The following is a 21,278-nucleotide window of genomic DNA, read 5'->3' on the forward strand; positions in this document are numbered from 1 at the left end:
TGTGGGTTGGAGAAGACTCTTGAAAGTCCCTTGGACTGCAAGGAGATCCAACCAGTCCATCCTAAAGGAGATCAGTCCTGGGTGTTCATTGGAAGGACTGATGCTGAAGCTGAAACTCCAATACTTTGGCCACCTCATGCGAAGAGTTGACTCATTGGAAAAGCCCCTGATGCTGGGAGGGATTGGGGCAGGAGGAGAAGAGGATGACAGAGAATGAGATGGCTGGATGGCTTCACCGACTCAATGGACATGATTTTGAGTAGACTCTGGGAGTTGGTAATGGACAGGGAGGCCTGGCGTGCTGTGATTCATGGAGTCGCAGAGAGTCGGACACGACTGAGTGACTGAACTGAACTGAACTTTTCATTTTTGAAAAGAAAAGTGAGACTCAGGATTAGATAGATTATTTTTTTAATACTGATTCACTTAACTGGGCCTCATGCACAACTACTGATATCATGTAATTGATACACATTTACAAGAAATATATTTCTATTATTTTACTTCAGTTATATCAGAGGAGAGAGAATGTCACATTCATAGAGAATAATGATTTAGTTGTGAAATGTAAGTGAATATTAAATGAAAGGTAGGTGGTCAGGTGTTAAATTAAAATTGAATCAGATATTCTGTTCTTTGGTAAATTAATTCTGATGTTTGAGAATAGTGGTTAGTCCAGTATCATAGGCAACACAAGTATCTGATAAAAGTAATCACAGAAAATAAATAATTTTAAGCTTATATCATAATATACTAAGTAGAATAAACATTCTAAATAAGTAGCATTCATAACTAAACTTATTTATATATGTGAGGTAAACTGTGTATGTTGGATATATGAATCAAAATGACAGTTTAGAACTTATTATTATCTATGCTTATTTAAAAATTTTGATAGATAAATGTTTGAGTTTTCTTAAAGATTTAGTACGATGTTATTGTATGGATCACTTTTAAATTATTTTCAGGAGAATGTGACCTTGTCTTTTAAAGTAAAAGATAAAAAGGAATATATAATATTTTACAAGGTATTCTGTTTTTTACTCCACTGCTATGGACTACTGAGCACTATATCAGTTCAGTTCAGTCACTCAGTAGTGTCCAACTCGTTGTGACCCCGTGGACTGCAGCATGCCGCTTTTCCCTGTCCATCACCAACTCCCGGAGTTTACCCAAACTCATGTCCACTGAGTCAGTGATGCCATCCAACCATCTCATCCTCTGTCAGCCCCTTCTCCTCCTGCCCTAATTCCTCCCAGCATCAGGGGCTTTTCCAATGAGTCAGTTCTTCACATCAGGTGGCCAAAGTATTGGAGCCTCATCTTCAACATCAGTCCTTCCAATGAATATTCAGGACTAATTTCCTTCAGGTTGGACTGGTTGAATCTCCTTGTAGTCCAAGGGACTCTCAAGAGTCTTCTCCAACACCACAGTTCAAAAGCATCAATTCTTTGATTCTCAGCTTTCTCTATAAACCAACTCTCACATCCATACATGACTACTGGAAAAACCACAGACTTGACTAGGGGGAACTTTGTTGACAAAATAATGTCTCTGCTTTTTAATATGCTGTCTAGGTTGGTCATAACTTTCCTTCCAAGGAGTAAGCATCTTTTAATTTCATGGCTGCAATCACCATCTGCAATGATTTTGGAGCCCCACCCCCCCAAAAAAAAAATAAAGTCTGCCACAGTTTCTACTGTTTCTCCATCTATTTGTCATGAAATGAAAGGGACCAGATGCCATGATCTTAGTTTTCTGAATGTTGAGCTTTAAGCCAACTTTTTCACTCTTCTGTTTAACTTTCATCAAGAGGCTCTTTAGTTCTTCTTCACTTTCTGCCATAAGGGTGGTGTCATCTGCATATCTGAGGTTATGGATTTTTCTCCTGACAATCTTGATTCCAGGTTGTGCTTCATCCATTCCATTGTTTCTCATGATGTACTCTGCATATCTTTCCTTGTGGCTCAGCTGGTAAAGAATCTGCCTACAATGCAGGAGACCTGGGTTTGATCCCTGACTTGGGAAGATCCCCTGGAGAAGGGAAAGGGTAACCACTCCAGCATTCTGACCTGGAGATTTCCATTGACTATATAGTCCATAGGGTTGCAAAGAATTGGACACGACTGAATGACTTTCACGTTCATTTTTTCAATCTGCTTATGAGTTAAATAAGCACATTGACAATATACAGCCTTGACATACTACTTTTCCTATTTGGAATCAATCTAATGTCCCATGTCCAGTTTTAACTGTTGCTTCCTGACCTGCATATAGGTTTCTCAAGAGGGAGATCAGGTGGTCTGATATTCCCCTCTCTTTCAGAATTTTCCACAGTTTATTGTGATTCACACAGTCAAAGGCTATGGCATAGTCAATAAAGCAAAAATAGATGTTTTTCTGCAACTCTCTTGCTTTTTCAATGACCAGTGGGTATTGGAAATTTGATCTCTGGTTCCTCTGCCTTTTCTAAAACCTGCTTTAACATCTGGAATTTCACAGTTCACGTATTGCTGAAGCCTGGCTTGGAGAATTTTGAGCATCACTTTGCTAGTGTATGAGATGGGTGTAATTGTGAGGTAGTTTGAGCATTCTTTGGCATTGACTTTCTTAGGGAATGGAGTGAAAACTGATATTTTCCAGTCCTGTGGCCACTGCTGAGTTCTCCAAATTTGCTAGCATATTGAGTTCAGTGTTATCACAGATTCATCTTTTAGGATTTGAAATAGCTCAATTGGAATTCCATCACCCCCACTAGCTTTGTTTGTAGTGATGATTTCTAAGGTCCACTTGACTTCACATTCCAGGATATCTGACTCTAGGTGAGTGTTCACACCGTGGTGATTATCTGGGTCATGAAATTCTTTTTTGTTCAGTGCTTCTGTGTATTCTTGCCACTTCTTCTTAATATCTTCTGCTTCTGTTAGGTTCATACCATTTCTATAGTTTATTGTGATCTTTGCATGAAATATTACTTTGGTATCCCGAATTTTCTTGAAGAGATCTCTAGCCTTTCCCATTGTATTGTTTTCCTCTTTCTTTGCATTGATCACTGAGCAAGGCTTTCCTATCGCTCCTTGCTATTCTTTGGAACTCTGCATTCAAATGGAAATATCTTTCCTTTTCTTCTTTGCTTTTCACTTCTCTTCTTTTCACAGCTATTTGTAAGGCCTCTTCAGACAGCCTTTTTGCTTTTTGCATTTCTTTTCCATGGGTATGGCCCCAATTCCTGTCTCCTGTACAATGTCACAAACATTGTTCATAGTTCATCAGGCACTCTATCCATCAGATCTAGTCCCTTAAATCTATTTCTCACTTCCACTGTATAATCTTTAGGGATTTGATTTAGGTCATACCTGAATGGTCTAGTGGTTTTCCCTACTTTCTTCAATTTCAGTCGGAATTTGGCAATAAGGTGTTCATGATCTGAGCCACAGTCAGCTCCCAGTCTTGTTTTTGCCGACTGTATAGAGCTTCTCCATCTTTGGCTACAAAGAATATAATCAATCTGACTTCGGTGTTGGCCATCTGGTGATGTCCATATGTAGAGTTTTCTCTTCTGTTGTTGGAAGAGAATGTTTGCTATCACCCATGCATTCTCTTAGCAAAACTCTATTAGCCTTTGCCCTGCTTCATTCTGTACACCAAGGACAAATTTGCCTGTTACTCCAGGTGTTTCTTGACTTCTTACTTTTGCATTCCAGTCCCCTATAATGAAAAGGACATCTTTTTTGGGTGTTAGTTCTAAAAGATCTTGTAGGTCTTCATCAACCATTTGACTTCAACTACTTCATCATTGCTGGTTGGGGCATAGACTTGGATTACCACAACATTGAATGATTTGGCTTGGAAATGAATAGAGATCATTCTGTTGTTTTTGAGACTGAATCCCAGTACTGCATTTTGGACTCTTTTGTTTACTATGATGGCTACTCCACTTCTTCTAAGGGATTCTATATCTATTCTAGTAGATATAATGGTCAGCTGAGTTAAATTCACGCATTCCAGTCCATGTTAGTTCTCTGATTCCCAAAATGTCGAGGTTCCCTCTTGCCATCTCCTATTTGACCACTTCCAATTTTCCTTGGACAAGGGGTATCTCTTCACGGCTATTCCAGCAAAGCACAGCCACTGTTACTTACCTTGGATGAGGGGTAGCTCCCCACAGCCGCCCCTCCTGACCTTGAATGTGGAGTTGTTTCTCTCCTGCCTCCTGCGCCCACGCAGCCACCGCTCCTTGAAGGTTGGGTAGCTCCTCTCAGCCGCCACCCTTGACCTCGGATGTGGGGTAGCTTGTCTCCGTCGCCGCCCCTGACCTTGGGCGAGGGGTAGCTCCTCTCGGCCACGCTTCTGCATGGTCCGTCGCAGCCTCCGTGCTTCAACTTCCAAGGTAAGAGAAACCTAAGTAAGATGGTAGGTGTTGCGAGAGGGCATCAGAGGGCAGACACACTGAAACCATAATCACGGAAAACTAGCCAATCTGATTGCGGGACCACAGTTGTGTCTAACCCAGTGAAACTAAGCCATGCCATGTGGGGCCACCCAATACGGACGGGTCATGGTGGAGAGGTCTGACAGAATGTGGTCCACTGGATAAAGCATGGCAAACCACCTCAGTATTCTTGCCTTGAGAACCCCAGGAACAGTATGAAAAGGCAAAATGATAGGATACTGAAAGAGGAACTCCCCAGGTCAGTAGGTGCCCAATATGCTACTGGAGATCAGTGAGAAATAACTCCAGAAAGAATGAGGGGATGGAGCCAAAGCAAAAACAATACACAGTTGTGGATGCGACTAGTGATAGAAGCAAGGTCTGATGCTGTAAAGAGCAATATTGCATAGGAACCTGGAATGTTAGGTCCATGAATCAAGGCAAATTGGAAGTGGTCAAACAGGAGATGGCAAGAGTAAACATCAACATTCAAGGACTCAGTGAACTAAAATGGACCAGAATGGGTGAATTTAACTCAGATGACCATTATATCTACTGCTGTGGGCAGGAATCCCTTAGAAGAAATGGCGAAGCCATCATGGCCAACTAAAGAGTCTGAAATGCAGTATTTGGATGCTGTCTCAAAAATAATAGAATGATCTCTGTTCATTTCCAAGGCAAATCATTCAATGTTGTGGTAATCCAAGTCTATGCCCCAACCAGTAACGCTGAAGAAGCTGAAGTTGAACAGTTCTATGAAGACCTACAAGACCTTTTAGAACTAACACCCAAAAAAGATGTTCTTTTCATTATAGAGGACTGGAATGCAAAAGTAGGAAGTCAAGAAACACCTGGAGTAACAGGCAAATTTGTCTTTGGAGTACAGAATGAAGCAGGGCAAAGGCTAATAGAGTTTTGCCAGGAGAACACACTGGTCATAGAAAACACCCTCTTCCAACAACACAAGAGAAGACTCTACACATGGACATCACCAGGTGGTTAACACCAAAATCAGATTGATTATATTATTTGCCGCCAAAGATGGAGAAGCTCTATACAGTCGGCAAAAACAAAACTGGGAGCTGACTGTGGCTCAGATCATGAACTCCTTATTGCCAAATTCTGACTGAAATTGAAGAAAGTAGGGAAAACCACTAGACCATTCAGGTATGACCTAAATCAAATCCCTAAAGATTATACAGTGGAAGTGAGAAATAGATTTAAGGGACTAGATCTGATCGATAGAGTGCATGAAGAACTACAGACAATGTTTGTGGCATTGTACAAGAGACAGGGATCAGGACCATACCCATGGAAAAGAAATGCAAAAAATCAAAAAGGGTGTCTGAAGAGCCCTACAAATACCTGTGAAAAGCAAAGGAAAGAAGGAAAGGTATTCCCATTTGAATGCAGAGTTCCAAAGAATAGTAAGGAAAGAAAAGAAAGCCTTCCTCGGTGATCAATGCAAAAAAAATAGAGGAAAACAACAGAATGGGAAAGACTAGAGATCTCTTCAAGAAAATTCGAGATACCAAGGGAATATTTCATGCAAATATTGACTCAATAAATGACAGAAATTCTATGGACTTAACAGAAGCAGAAGATAGTAAGAAAAGGTGGCAAGAATACACAGAAGAACTGTACAAAAAAGATATTCATGACCCAGACAATCACTATGGTGTGATCACTCACCTAGAGTCAGATATCCTGGAATGTGAAGTCAAGTGGGCCTTAGAAAGCATCACTACGAACAAAGCTAGTGGAGGTGATGGGATTCAAGTTGAGCTATTTCAAATCCTGAAAGATGATGCTGTGAAAGTGCTACACTCAATATGCCAGCAAATTTGGAGAACTCAGCAGTGGCCACAGGACTGGAAAAGATCAGTTTTCATTCCAATCCCAAAAAAAGGTAATCCCAAAGAATGCTCAAACTACCACACATTTGCACTCATCTCACATGCTAGCAAAGTGATGTTAAAAATTCTCGAAGCCAGGCTTCATCAATACATGAACCGTGAACTTCCAGATGTTCAAGCTGTTTTAGAAAAGGCAGAGGAACGAGAGATCAAAATGCCAACATCTGTTGGATCATCGAGAAAGCAAGAAGATTCCAGAAAAACATCTATTTTTGCTTTATTGACTATGCCAAAGCTTTGACTGTGTGAATCACAATAAACTGTGAAAAATTCTGAAAGAGAGGGGATTACCAGACCACCTGACCTGCCTCTTAAGAAACCTGTATGCAGGTCAGGAAGCAACAGTTAGAACTGGACATGGAAAAACAGACTGGTTTCAAATAGGAAAAGGAGTACGTCAATGCTGTATATTGTCACTCTGCTTATTTAACTTATATGCAGAGTACATCATGAGAAACGCTGGGCTGGAAGAAGCACAAGCTGGAATCAAGATTGCTGGGAGAAATATCCATAACCTCAGATATGCAGATGACACCACCATTATGGCAGAAAGTGAAAAGGAACAAAAAAGTCTCTTGATGAAAGTGAAGGAGGAGAGTGAAAAAGTTGGCTTAAACTTCAACATTCAGAAACCCAAGATCATGGCATCTAGTCCCATCACTTCATGGGAAATAGATGGGGAAACAGTGGAAACAATGTTAGACTTTATTTTTTGGGGCTCCGATATCACTGCAGATGGTGATTGCAGCCATGAAATTAAAAGACACTTACTCCTTGGAAGGAAAGTTATGTATGCCCAACCTAGATAGCATATTGAAAAGCTTTGCCAACAAAGGTCCCCCTAGTCAAGGCTATGGTTTTTCCAGTGGTCATGTACGGATGTTAGAGTTGGACTGTGAAGAAAGTTGAGCTCCGAAGAATTGATGCTTTTGAACTGTGGTGTTGGAGAAGACTCTTGAGAGTCCCTTGGACTGCAAGGAGCTCCAACCAGTCCATCCTAAAGGAGATCAGTCCTGGGTGTTCATTGGAAGGACTGATTCTGAACCTGAAATTCCAATACTTTGGCCACTTGATGCAAAGAGTTGACTCATTGGAAAAGACCTTGATGGTGGGAAAGATTGAAGGCAGGAGGAGAAGGGGCTGACAGAGGATGAGATGGCTGGTTGGCATCACCAACTCGATGGACATGAGTTTGGGTGAACTCCAGGAGTTGGTAATGGATAGGGAGGCCTGGCATGCTGTGATTCATGGGGTTGCAAATAGTCGGACATGACTGAGTGACTGAACTGAACTGAACTGAAAATTCCTTGATTCATGGACCTAACTTCCCAGGTTCCTATGCAATATTGCTGTTTACAGCATCTGACCTGGCTTCCATCACCAGTCACATCCACAACTGGGTGTGTTTTTGCTTTGGTTCCATCTCTTCATTCTTTCTGGAGTTGTTTCTCCACTGATATCCAGTATTATATTGGGCACCTACCGATCTGGGGAGTTCATCTTTCAGTGTCCTATAGTTTGCCTTTTCATACTGTTCATGGGGTTCTCAAGGCAAGAATACTGAAGTGGTTTGCCTTTTCCTTCTCCAGTGGACCGCATTTTGTCAGAACTCTCAACCATGATCCATTTGTCTTGGGTGGCCCCCATGGCATAGCTCATAGTTTCATTAAGTTAGACAAGGCTGTGGTCCATGTGATTAGATTGGTTAGTTTTCTGTGCTTGTGGTTTTTAGACTGTCTGCCCACTGATGGAGAAGGATTAGAGCACTTTTTATGCTGCAAATTATTTCAGTGTGAATAGCAAGAATCAATTTCTGATTCCTGGGTCTATGACTGCCTAGATTTGAGTGAGTAATCTATACCTCCATGGCATCATTTATATTCAGTTCAACTATAGGCATTTGTCTTTGTTGTTGACTTACATGCAAAAGAAGTTATCAATTCAGGAAAAAAGTGGAGGCTCAGACATTGTAAAGCTCCTGCTGAAATGTATAAAACTCCACTACCAGTAAAATAGTTTGAACCAAAGCACTTAATTTCTTCTTGATCATCTGACCAAAAAAAAAAAAAAAAAAAAAAATTAAAGTTAGTGACATAACACCTAATATATTTCTGAATTACTGAGGTATAAAATACACAGGAGAGTCAATGAAAGTGCTAAATAAGAAGCCATATATGTAGTGCATTCAATAAATATTCTATTAAAATAAAAATATTTTTGAAGATAGAATATTTAACAGTAAGAAAAGCCATACATTTTGGTTTGTAGTAAAAAGAAAAAAAAATAAGTAAATTGAATTTAAATGATGTGTATAAAGTTGCATCACTTTTTTCTGTGTCTGGAAACCACTTCTCTTGAAAATAAACCTTTTTGATCATGGATGTATAAGGTAAATTTTTCCTCACCTTTCTGAGTGAATCTCTTAATTGTGTAAAGAACATAAATGTATAGAATCCGTGTCTTCTCTTTAATAAACGTGTATATGTTAGCAGAGCTGTGACCTTGCAAATTTAGAGTTTTATCCCCCATTCCCTGTTTTTCTTTTCAAGGCTTGCCTGGAAATTCTTTTTTTATTGTTAGAAGGGTGTGTGTGTGTGTGTGTGTGTGTGTGTGTGTGTGTGTGTGTGTTGTTCCTGTTGTTCAGTCATTAAGTCATGTCCAATTCCTTGAGACACCCAAGAACTAAATTATGCCAGGTTTCCCTGTCCTTCACTATCTCCCAGAGTTTGTTCTAACTCATGTCCATTGAGTCAGTGATGCCATCCAACGATCTCATCCTCTGTCATCTCCTTCTCCTCTTGCCCTTAATCTTTCCAGCTTCAAGGTCTTTTCCAAAAAGTTGGTTCTTTACATTAAGTGGTCAAAGTATTGGAACCTCAGCTTCAGCATCATTCTTTCCAATGAGTATTCAGGGTTAATTTGTGTGTGGTGAATTTGTGTGTGTGTGTGTGTGTGTATGATATTGTGATATTTGTGTTATGTATTTATAAAGTGTTTCTTTATAGGAGTTCTGAAGCTGAAGCTCTTATAATAGGAGGGAAATATGGGCTTGATATTTTTCTGACTGCCATAGTGGAGAAACTGTTATGAAATACTAGATTGATATTTCTAGTGTTGTCTAGGTTAAATTGACTTTGTCTTGTATATCAGGCTATTTAATACTGTGTATAAAAGTATTTGGGAAAAGTATGCTTGCAATGAACAATTATGATACATGGGGATAAAATCATGCCCTTGCGAGTTGCTCTAAGAGGGATAAATACTTACATTAGTTAGCACTCTGGGACAAGTAATTGTACAGATTTCCTTCCAGGATATAATGATTGGCCTAGATTCTGAGGTATTATGCTGTTAAAAAAATTCAATTTTAGAAAGCTGAGATATCCACCTAAAATAGTGACCTGCCCTAATTACAGTCTCTAAAAGTCCAGAAATATTCTGAAGCCCTATTATGTTTCAAAACCACTAATTATGAATATATATTTTAATTACTTTGTTTTCTTTTTCTTAATATTAAGCTTTTAATAATTTTTGTTAACAGTTAGAGACCAGCTATGTCCAGAAGTAGGTATAGGAGAGGTTCTGGGATTAATGACAGAGGAGCAAATACTCAGGCAATAAACAGGCTACAGTGGACTTGTTCTGGAATATACCTGAGCTAGTAAACTGGAGAATATGTGTTATTGCATATGAGTGTGATCGTACAGAGGGATCATTTTCTGCAATTATTGAGGTTCAAACATAATAAATAAAATTTTATAATATTTTTAATGTAGGCAGATAGGCTGGGAATACATGATTGGTCAATGTGCCTAGAGAATTTTTATGTATCTCTCTGCCTCTAGAGATCTAAATTAGATTTGGAAGTCATCATAGGTATGTGCAATTTCAGAGTACCCTTTTAAGATTTCAGTTATTGTCAGAGGTCACCTCAGGCTCTAGGATGCTCTGCCCCTTGATTCTGTTCAAATCATGCCAATATGATTTTGATTTTAAGAATGTAAAGTTCTGATTTTAATTTTCAATAATATCAACATCAAAATTTCAACAAGGGCTTCTCTTCCTTTTGTCCCTTTTTATATCTTCCTTCAGCTGACAACTGAAATTCCCAATTCTTAATCCCTTTTATGCCACAGAACTCCCTGTTCTGCTGCTTACTACCAAGATACCTAGGAAAACACCAAAGGCGGGGGCGGGGGGGGCGGGGGATAGCAAAGAAACCTAGTATTTTACTTTATACTCCTGTGATTGTGGAATTATTTTAAAAACATACAAGTTGTAAATATATAAACTAATTTTCAATAGTGCATGCTATGTTCTAGCTGTTCTGGCCCAGGGATCAAACCCACATCTCTTAAGTCTCCTGCACTGGCAGACGGGTTCCTTTACCACGAGCACCACCTGGGAAGCCAGTTTTCAATAGTCGATGTATCTAAATGTTAAGACTGTATTATCTTATTTTGTGTTTATTTATGTTTTCCAAATTTTCTAAAATGAAACTACAGAATATTGCCTTATGAAAATGAATTAATAACATACATTACTAACAAATTATTTATGGAATCAAATGGGGTCTACATAGTGTAAAAAATGTGGCAGATTACTGTTATATCTTCTCCTCATTTATTTACTCTGATTTATCTCTCTTCTCTAAAGTGATACGAATCCTGATAATTCATATATATATATCCCTAATATATCTATATATATACACATACATGTAAATATATAGAGATTTACATTTTTCATGAAATTATGCTCCAAATTACTGAATCAAGGAATATCAAATACATTTTCATCCCCGTGAAAAAATAATAAGGTGAGTAATATTCCTTTTGATATCACTGTAAGTAAATTAAACCTTCTTTGAAGCATAAAGAGTTCTGCTTGGAATAACCTAAAATCAAAACCTCTTCATCTAGAAACCATTCTTTTTTTTTTTTTTTGCTCTTTTTGTCACAAGTCTGTTATTATTCCAATAAGTATAAACTGGGTTTTCTAATGTCTAAAAGCCACGGGCAATTCAAATCTCTGGGCCCTTTTGTTGCTTAGATTATTTCTTACTTTGGCATTACTAAAGGCATCCTAGTGTTTTTTTGCAGAGGAAATTTCTTTTTAACCCCAACCTACCTGTAAGCATTGAGTGGGAGATTATATTGAACATATTTTTTGTTCCCCACATATATTTCCTAAGTGAAATACAGAGGGTATTGGATCACAGTTTTTTGTTTGATAGCAATGTTTTTAATTTGTAACTAACCTTGGGTCTCATTCTGGAATAACTGATGTTTCCATATTATAAGTATGGAGTGTGACTAATGTCTGACTAATAGTTTTTTGACAAGTTAAAAATGTAAGAAAAGCCAAGAACCCATCTTTAAATTTTTCTTTACTATTTTGTAAAATAATATATATTGAAAGAGAATACATATATCTGATGGATAATTAAAATTATTACAAATAAAAACAGAAAGTTGTATTGTAACTCATTAACTCAAAATAATTAAAAAAAACTATACTTTTGAAAGTTAATAACCACGTATGTGTACAGAGGAAGACCTCATTATCAACATCTGAGTGTACAAATAAGAAAATCTTTTCTGTCAGCACAGACTCACGGGTTTTTTATTTTAATCATTTGTATACCTCTATTTCACAACTAAAAAAATATTCTCATAGTGACTTTATATCTGAGTTTCAATCACAACTCATCACAGGACTAATACTGAGCTAAATGTGAAATCTTTTCTTCAAAATAATGCTCATTTTCACTCTCACAGTGTGTCTGTCATTTTGCTAGTGAATGATGAGTTCAGAGCATCACTGACAATAACGTTTCCCTATCAGAATGATTAGATATGCATTCCCTAGTGCTACCAAAAAAACCAACCTGTATTTTATTTCTCCCTGTTCATTTCTCCCTGTTCTAACTTGCCTTCTTCCTTAGCCTTAGCATACCCTTTCCTTTCCTAACATTGCACATACCAGTCATCCTCCTAAAGTTCTATAATGCCTTCCCTATTCATCCCTATCCAATACAATCACACGTATGTTTGAAAACTAACTTCTATATTCATTTTTTATCACTTCTTTTATTCCTTTGAAGGAGAAGGAAATGGCAGCCCACTCCAGTATTCTTGCCTGGGAAATCCCATGGACAGAGGGGCCTGGTGGGCTATGTCCCATGGGATTCCAACGAGTTAGACGTGACTTAGCAATTAAACTGGAGAAGGAAATGGCCACCCACTCCAGTATTCTTGCCTAGAGAATCCCGTGGGCAGAGGAGCCTGGTGGGCTGCTGTTCTTGGGGTCGCACAGAGTCGGGCACGACTGAAACGACTTAGCATGCATGCATGCACCGGAGAAGGAAATGGAAACCCACTCCAGTGTTCTTGCCTGGAGAATCCCAGGGACGGGGGAGCCTGGTGGGCTGCCGTCTATGGGGTCGCACAGAGTCAGACACGACTGAAGCGACTTAGCAGCGGCAGCAGCAGCACTTCTTTGAAATAGCAAAGATTCCCTCCAAAATCCTTTTCTTTCTGGATTTCTATAATAATTTTTGTTTTCTGGCAGATAGCATACAGCTGCAATTGTCTTTCCTTATACCAATTCAAGCACATGACTTGATGTCATCTTCTAAAATGAATGTTCTTAGAATTTACTATATCTCCCAAATAGCCTAAAACAGTAGTTGTGCTATTAATGGATGCTGAGTACATATTGATTGAAATACTAAATTATTGGCAATCATAAAATGTCCAGATATAAATGTTTGTAAGCTTCTAAAACTACAATGATAGTCTGTCAACTGTGTTGAATTCTCTTGATAGCAAAGTAAATAGTGAGGTTATAGGGAAGCAACAAATGGAATTTACTGGCAATTAACTTTTAAGATGCGGGGAAAACTAATTATCATTTACACTTTGGCACAGAAGATCCCTACATGTATCCCATAATAAAAAATTGTGAAACTTAAGTGAAAATTTCTCAGTTTTATTTTTAAGCAATGAGATGCCAGTAAATATATTCTTGGCTTTACTGATAACAAAACTTGACAAATATGAGTGTTTTGTCAGTTGACACTGTTGAATTGTGGTATGAAATAAACCAGCTAGGAAATTAAGCATCCATTCTATAAGAAATATTATTGGGTTAAAAAGCTAAAAACCTGTGCTATAGTGGTCCTAAACATGTCACCTATCCTTTTTAGGTAACATAAGTAGCATGGAAAATATGGTAGATTTGAGCCTTAAAAATCTCTCCAGATAATGCAGCTTTGGAATAAATTAATTGATCTTAAATTTTTTGGTTGACGCAATTAAATGCACAATATTTGATATTCCATTTGATGTAAATTTTGATTATCTTTCCAGCACATAAACATGCGTGCTCAGTTGCTTCATTCATGTCTGACTCTTTGTGATCCCATGGACTGTAGCCCACAAGGCTCCTCTGTCCATGGGATTCTCCAGGCAAGAATACTGGAGTGGGTTGCCCTGCCTGCCTCCAGGGGATCTTCCCAACCCAGGGATCAAATCTTCATCTCTTACGTTCCCTTCATCAGCAGGTAGGTTCTTTACCACTAGTGCTACCTGGGAAGCCCAGCTGAATAAATATCAATTCAAAATAAAACTTCAGAGGAATATTTGAGGTGTCATCCAATAAAACACAATAGTCAACTCAACATACTAATTTTGGGGCTGTGGACAGGGAAACTTCAGTAGTCCTGAATATATCTCTGCTGATTTACTCTCTTAAATCTCTCCAAGAGGAGGAAACATGAATAGGATTGACATATTTTGTATGATTGGCTAGGACATAGTAAGAATAGAAGCATTGTATTCTCATTTTTCTTCCTGCTATCCCTTCTATATATATATATATGTATATATATATATATACATTTCATCAATATTGTAGAATATTAGATTTGAAAACTTGTAAAAACCAATTGGGAGCTCTCTGCAGAGGCAGTTTAGAATGCATGTATTGGGATATAGCAGTATGTATTTTTTCCACTGTTTTTTTTTATTTGACATTTTTCAAAACACGATCAGCATTTGATTCTTTTGACAAAACTTTAAATACTGTGATGCATTGTTGAAATGTAATCTTTTCTTCTTAAAAATTGTGTTGAAATGAGAGGACAAATAAAATGAGTCCCATAAATAAATCTCTATTTCTTGCAATGTGTGTGTATGTGTGTGTCTGTGGGATTGAGAGTAGGTTATGAGAAGTATTAATTTGGCTATGTCTCATTGGCTACATACTTCTTCATAGTGTTATGATAAAACTGAATGGCAAATAAATCAGAGTAAACATACTAATTCTTAATTTTCAACATATGTGCAAATGTATATTGTAGGGTCAATAACCAAAAACATACCAACATTCTGGTACTTGACCTGACCACAGAGTGATATGCACTGACTAGTTAATAATTATTGCAGTTTAAATATCAAATGCAAAGCAAAAAAATAATAAACATTAAAATGCATTGTAAATGTATTACCTTGTCTTGAGTGTTTAAGACCACAAGGTCTTGAAGGACCTCAGTGTTACTATGAAGACAATAATTTAAACATGTACCTGAGAGTTGTGAAACTTTGTATTAATGGAGGGTTCTTACTGATGGAAAGGCAATTATCAAGGAGTATACTTAATAATAGGCTTCTAATATTTTAACTCTATTGACAAGATAATGTAGTAAGAAGTAGAAAGACTAGGTACATGTGTTCAAATTGGAATAATGTATAAAACACATAGTCAACCATTTGGTTACCAAATATAAAATAATTCATATTACTCTGCTTTATAGTGAACAACACTAAGTCAGAGAGTTTAAAAACAGCTATTACACAACCACTATAGCACTATAAATATTAAGGGTGCTGAATGTAAACAGAAAATTACAATTCATATTAAATCCTTTACTTGAAATAATTATAATAGGAAAAAACATAAAATATTTTATACTATTCAAGTAAATCTTAGCTAGAATATAAATAATAATGTTTATGTTTATATACAACTTAGATATAAATATTTATATGTGTGTAGATTTGTTGTTTGCTATAGTAGATTTTATTTAATCATCTAACTGTATAGACTTTGAGAATTCAAAGATATATACAGTCACTCAGTCAATTGTGTTCAACTCTCTGTGGCCCCATGGAGTGTAGTCCACCAGTCTACTCTGTCCATGGGTTTCTGCAGGCAAGAATACTGGAGTGGGTTACCATTTCCTACTCCAGGGGATTTTCCCAACCCAGGGATCAAACTTGCATCTCTTGGATCTCCTGATTGGCAGATGAATTCTTTACCACTAGCTCCACCTAGGAAGCTCTAGTAGACCATGCCGCTGCTGCTAAGTCGCTTCAGTGGTGTCCGACTCTGTGCGACCCCATAGATGGCAGCCCACCAGGCTCCCCTGTCCCTGGGATTTTCCAGGCAAGAACACTGGAGTGGGTTGCCACTTCCTTCTCCAATGCATGAAAGTGAAAAGTGAAGGTGAAGTCTTTCAGTCGTGCCCGACTCTTAGCGACCCCATGGACTGCAGCCTACAAGGCTCCTCCACCCGTGGGATTTTCCAGGCAAGAGTACTGGAGTGGGTTGCCATTGCCCTCTCAGTTTTTAATTCAGTTGCTCAGTAGTGTCCGACTCTTTGCAACCCTATGGACTGAAGCACGTCAGGCTTCCCTGTCCATTACCAACTCCTAGAGCTTGCTCAAACTCATGTCCTTTGAGTCAGTGATGTCATCCAACCATCGCATCCTCTGTCACCCCTTCTCCTCCTGCCCTCAATCTTTCCCAGCATCAGGGTCTTTTCAAATGAGTCAACTCTTCACATCAGGTGGCCAAAGTGTTGGAGTTTTAGCTTCAGCATCAGTCCTTCCAATGAATATTCAGGACTGATTTCCTTTAGGATTGACTGGTTGGATCTCCTTGTAAGTTCAAGGGACTCTCTCTCAAGAGTCTTCTCCAACACCACAGTTCAAAAGCATCAATTCTTCGGTGCTCAGCTTTGTTTATAGTCCCAACTCTCACATTCATACATGACTGGAAAAGCCATAGCTTTGACTAGATGGACCTTTTTTGGCAAAGTAATGTCTCTGTTTTTTAATATGCTATCTAGGTTGGTCATAGCTTTTCTTCCAGGGAGCAAGTGTCTTAATTTCATGGCTGCAGTCACCATCTGCAGTGATTTTGGAGCCCAAAAAAGTTGACCATATACATGGGGTTTATTTCTGGGCCCCCCAATGAATTCCATTGTTCTGTGTGTCTATTTTTATACCAGTATCATAACATTTTAATTACTACAGCTTTGCATTGTAGCTTGGAATCAGGAAGTGTGATGCCTCTGGCTTTGTGCTTTCTTAGGATTACTTTGACTATTGAGAATCTTTTGTACAAATTTTAGAATTTTTTTTCTATTTCCATGAAAAATGCCTTTGATAGTTTAATAGGGATTACATTAGATCTATGGATGACTTTGGACAGTATGGACATTTTATTAATGTTAACTCTTCCAATTCATGAACACAGGATATTTTTACATTTGTGTCTTCAATTTCTTTCATCAAAGTCCTATAGTTTTCACTGTACAGATAATTCACATCTTTGAATCCATTTATTCTCAAGTATTTTACTGTTTTTAATGCAATTGTGAATGGGATATTATTTCTTCTTCAGATATATCATTGTTAATGTATAAAAATGCAACTGATTTCTGTATGTTGCTTTTATATCCTGCAACTTTACTGAATTTGTTGATAATTTACAAGTTTCTTGGTTGAGTCTTTAGGATTGTCTGTGTCATAATATGAAAATCATTAAATTTTACTTTTTTTCCCCAAATTTGGTAGCCTTTTATTCTTTATCTTACCTAATTTCTCTAGGTAGGACTTCCAGTACTATTTAAGAAGGGTCGTAAATAAGGTTGTACATATATCTCTCCTTTGATGCAGCCGTCTTTCTCTTAGGTATTTACTGTGGAAAAAGTAATGCTAGTTGGGGAAAAAATGCTCAAAAATGTTTATACTAGTCTTATTATTGTCATAAATGGTAAACTTTGCAAATATCTATCAATAGGACATACTAGCCTGCAATAAGGAAACAATGAAGTACTGATACACACAATTTAGATGAAGCTGAAGTGCATCTCACTGGGATAAGTTCAGATATAGACTATTTCTCTATGATCACATTTATATGAAACCCAAGATTATGCAAAATTGTTGTGTGGTGGTAGATCAGAAAATAGATGCCATTGTGTGGAGATGACTGTCTAGAAAGGGGAACAGGAAGACTTTGCAAGATCATGGCTGGGGATATCTCTGTAGGTTTAGTTACAGATGTGTTTACAGTCATTAAAAAAAGCCTAACCTGTCAAGTTGTATTTCTAAGACCTAGAAATTGTTTGTAAATAATTGTTTGTAAATAATTCCTTACTGAAATTAGTAGGTATGTTGATAAGTGGATAGATAGGTAGATAGATTAAATTTAATAGAAGAATTCAACAAGAAGTCCAGGTAAAGAAATTCACTTTGGGCACCATTAATAGATTTCACTAATCTAGTATTAAATTACATGAAAAAGTGTTTTTATTGCACAATAATATTTAACTTAAAAAACATAATCAATGGTATATATTCTTCCATAATATAGTGACACACACATATCTAGAAACTATGTAAAATGATTACAACTTGAGAAGTGATTAAGGGATAGAGGAGGAAAATAAATAAGTAAAAGTAAAATGAATCAGAAAAAAAGTATTATGGTAAGTGCCTTGCTTGTGCTAATGATTTAAGTGTGCTATGAAAAAAAAGTGAGAATGACTTCACTGCTAGACAAATAGATATATCTATATTTTAGATTGATAAGGAGAAGATAAACAATTTAATATAAGAAACTATCCAAGCAGAAAATTTATAAAGGGAGAATATAAATGGCCAATCTAAAGAATCTTTTCCTGTTCAGTAATTATAAGGGACATATAATTTAAAATAACATTATAAAGAGAAAGCACTTTTTCCCCTCATTATAAAAGCAATGAAAAAAGCATAATGTTTGATACTGAAATCTGTGAAAAACAAGTATTTCTTAATGGTTTTGAGTTCTGTATTGTTAAAGTGTTTGTTTATTTTGGAGGTAGTTATGCAATGTCTCTCAGTCTTAAAATATCCTAGCCTTTTTGACGTTTGAGAAATCCAAAAGGCTACTTACTTCATAGAGTAGATTGAATTTTTCTCATACAAGGAAAATATCTGAAAATAGTCTTTCCCACTGTAATCCCTAGAAATCTAGTTTCTAATTTTTTTCTTATACATCACTGGACATCCACTGCCTTGCATTACTTTCTTCTTTGCATCTACTTTGAAGAGCCCTACTTGAAACCACATTGTTAACTACATCTCATTGGTTATTATTAAGATGTTGGTTATTATTTAGATTGGGCACAATAAAGGACAGAAAGAGTAAGGACCTAACAAAAGCAGAAGAGATCAAGAAGAGGTAGCAAAAATACACAGAATAACTGTACAAAAAGGTCTAAATGACCAGGATAACCACAATGGTGTGGTCACTGACCTAGAGTCAGACTTCCTGGAATGTGAAGTCAAGTGGGCCTTAGGAAACATTACAAAGAACAAAGCTAGTGGAGGTGATGGAATTCCACCTGAGCTATTTAAAAAGATGATGCTGTTAAAGTGCTACATTCAACATGCCAGCAAATTTGGAAACTCAGCAGTGACCACTGGACTGGAACAGGTCAGTTTTCATTTCAATCCCAAAGAAGGGCAATGCCAAAGAATGTCTGAACTACCAAACAGTTGCACTCATTTCGCAGGCTATCAAGGTAATGCTCAAAATTCTTCGTGATAGGCTTCAACAGTACATGAATGGAGAATTTCCATATGTACAACCTATATTTAGAAAAGGCAGAGGAACCAGAGATCAAATTGCCAACATCCACTGGATAATAGAAATAGCTAAAAAATTCCAGAAAAAAACATCTGCTTTATTGACTATACTGAAGCCTTTGAATGTGTGTATCACAACAAACTGTGGAAAATGTTTAAAAGAGATGGGAAGATCAGACCATCTTACCAGCCTCCTGAGAAAATTGTATGCAGGTCAGGAAGCAACAGTTAGAACTGGACATGGAACAACAGACTGGTTCCAAATTGGGAAAGAAGTACATTAAGGCTGTATATTGCCACCCTGCTTAGTTAACCTATATGCAAAGTATATCATGAGAAACTGAGCTGAATGAAACACAAGCTGGAATCAAGAGAAATATCAACAACCTCAATTATACAGATGATACCACCTAATGGCAAAAAGTGAACAGGAACTAAAGAGCCACTTGATGAAGTTGAAAGATGAGAGTGAAAAAAACGGCTTAAAACTAAGCGTTCATTAGAACTGATTCAAATGAATTCTTTTTAATGGCTGAGTAATATTCCATGGTGTATATGTACCACAGCTTCCTTATCCATTCATCTGCTGATGGGCATCTAGGTTGCTTCCATGTCCTGGCTATTATAAACAGTGCTGTGATGAACATTGGGGTGCACGTGTCTCTTTCAGATCTGGTTTCCTCGGTGTGTATGCCCAGAAGTGGGATTGCTGGGTCATATGGCAGTTCTATTTCCGGGTTTTTTAAGAAATTGCCACAATGTTCTCCATAGCAGCTGTACTAGCTTGCATTCCCACCAACAGTGTAAGAGGATTCCCTTTTCTCCACACCCTCTCCAGCATTTATTGCTTGTAGACTTTTGGATAGCAGCCATCCTGACTGGCATGTAATTGTACCTCATTGAGGTTTTGATTTGCATTTCTCTGATAATGAGTGATGTTGAGCATCTTTTCATGTGTTTGTTGGCCATCTGTATGTCTTCTTTGGAGAAATGTCTGTTTAGTTGATTGGGTCATTTATTTTTCTGGAACTGAGCTGCAGGATTTGCTTGTATATTTTTGAGATTAATCCTTTGTTCTAACGAGATGGATGAAACTGGAGCCCATTATACAGAGTGAAGTAAGCCAGAAAGATAAAGACCATTACAGTATACTAATGCATATATATGGAATTTAGAAAGATGGCAATGATAACCCTATATGCAAAACATAAAAAGAGATACAGATGTACAGAACAGACTTTTGGACTCTGTGGGAGAAGGCGAGGGTGGGATGTTTCAAGAGAATAGCATCGAAACATGTATATTATCTAGGGTGAAACAGATCACCAACCCAGGCTGGATGCATGAGAAAAGTGCTCTGGCCTGGTGCACTGGGAAGACCCAGAGGGATCGGGTGGAGAGTGAGGTGGGAGGGGGGATTGGGATGGGGAATACATGTAAATCCATGGCTGATTCATGTCAATGTATGACAAAAACCACTACAATATTGTAAAGTAATTAGCCTCCAACTAATAAAAATAAATGGAAAAAAATGATAAATGTAATATGCACTCATACAAAAGAAAAAAAAGACACTAAGCATTCAAAAAATTAAGATCAAGGCATCTGGTCCCATTACTTCATGGCAAGTAGATGGGGGGAAATGTAAACAGTGACAGACTCTATATTCTTGGGCTCCAAAATCATGGTAGACAATGATTGCAGCCATGAAATCAAGACACTTGTTCCTTGGAGGAAAAGCTATGACAAACCTACACAGCATTTTAAAAACAGAGGCATCACTTTGCTGACAAAGGTCCATATATTCAAAACTATGGTTTTTTCCAGTAATCATGTATGGGTGTGAGAGTTGGACCATAGAGAAGGCTGAGTGAGGAAGAATTGATGCTTTTGAATTGTAGTGCTGGAGAAGAGTCTTGAGAGTTCCTCGGACATCAAGGAGATCAAAGCAGTCAATCCTAAAGGAAATCAACCCTGAATCCTCATTGGAAGGACTGATGCTGAAGC

Source organism: Odocoileus virginianus, chromosome 7, assembly GCF_023699985.2.
Source record: "Odocoileus virginianus isolate 20LAN1187 ecotype Illinois chromosome 7, Ovbor_1.2, whole genome shotgun sequence".
Classification (NCBI taxonomy): domain Eukaryota; kingdom Metazoa; phylum Chordata; class Mammalia; order Artiodactyla; family Cervidae; genus Odocoileus; species Odocoileus virginianus.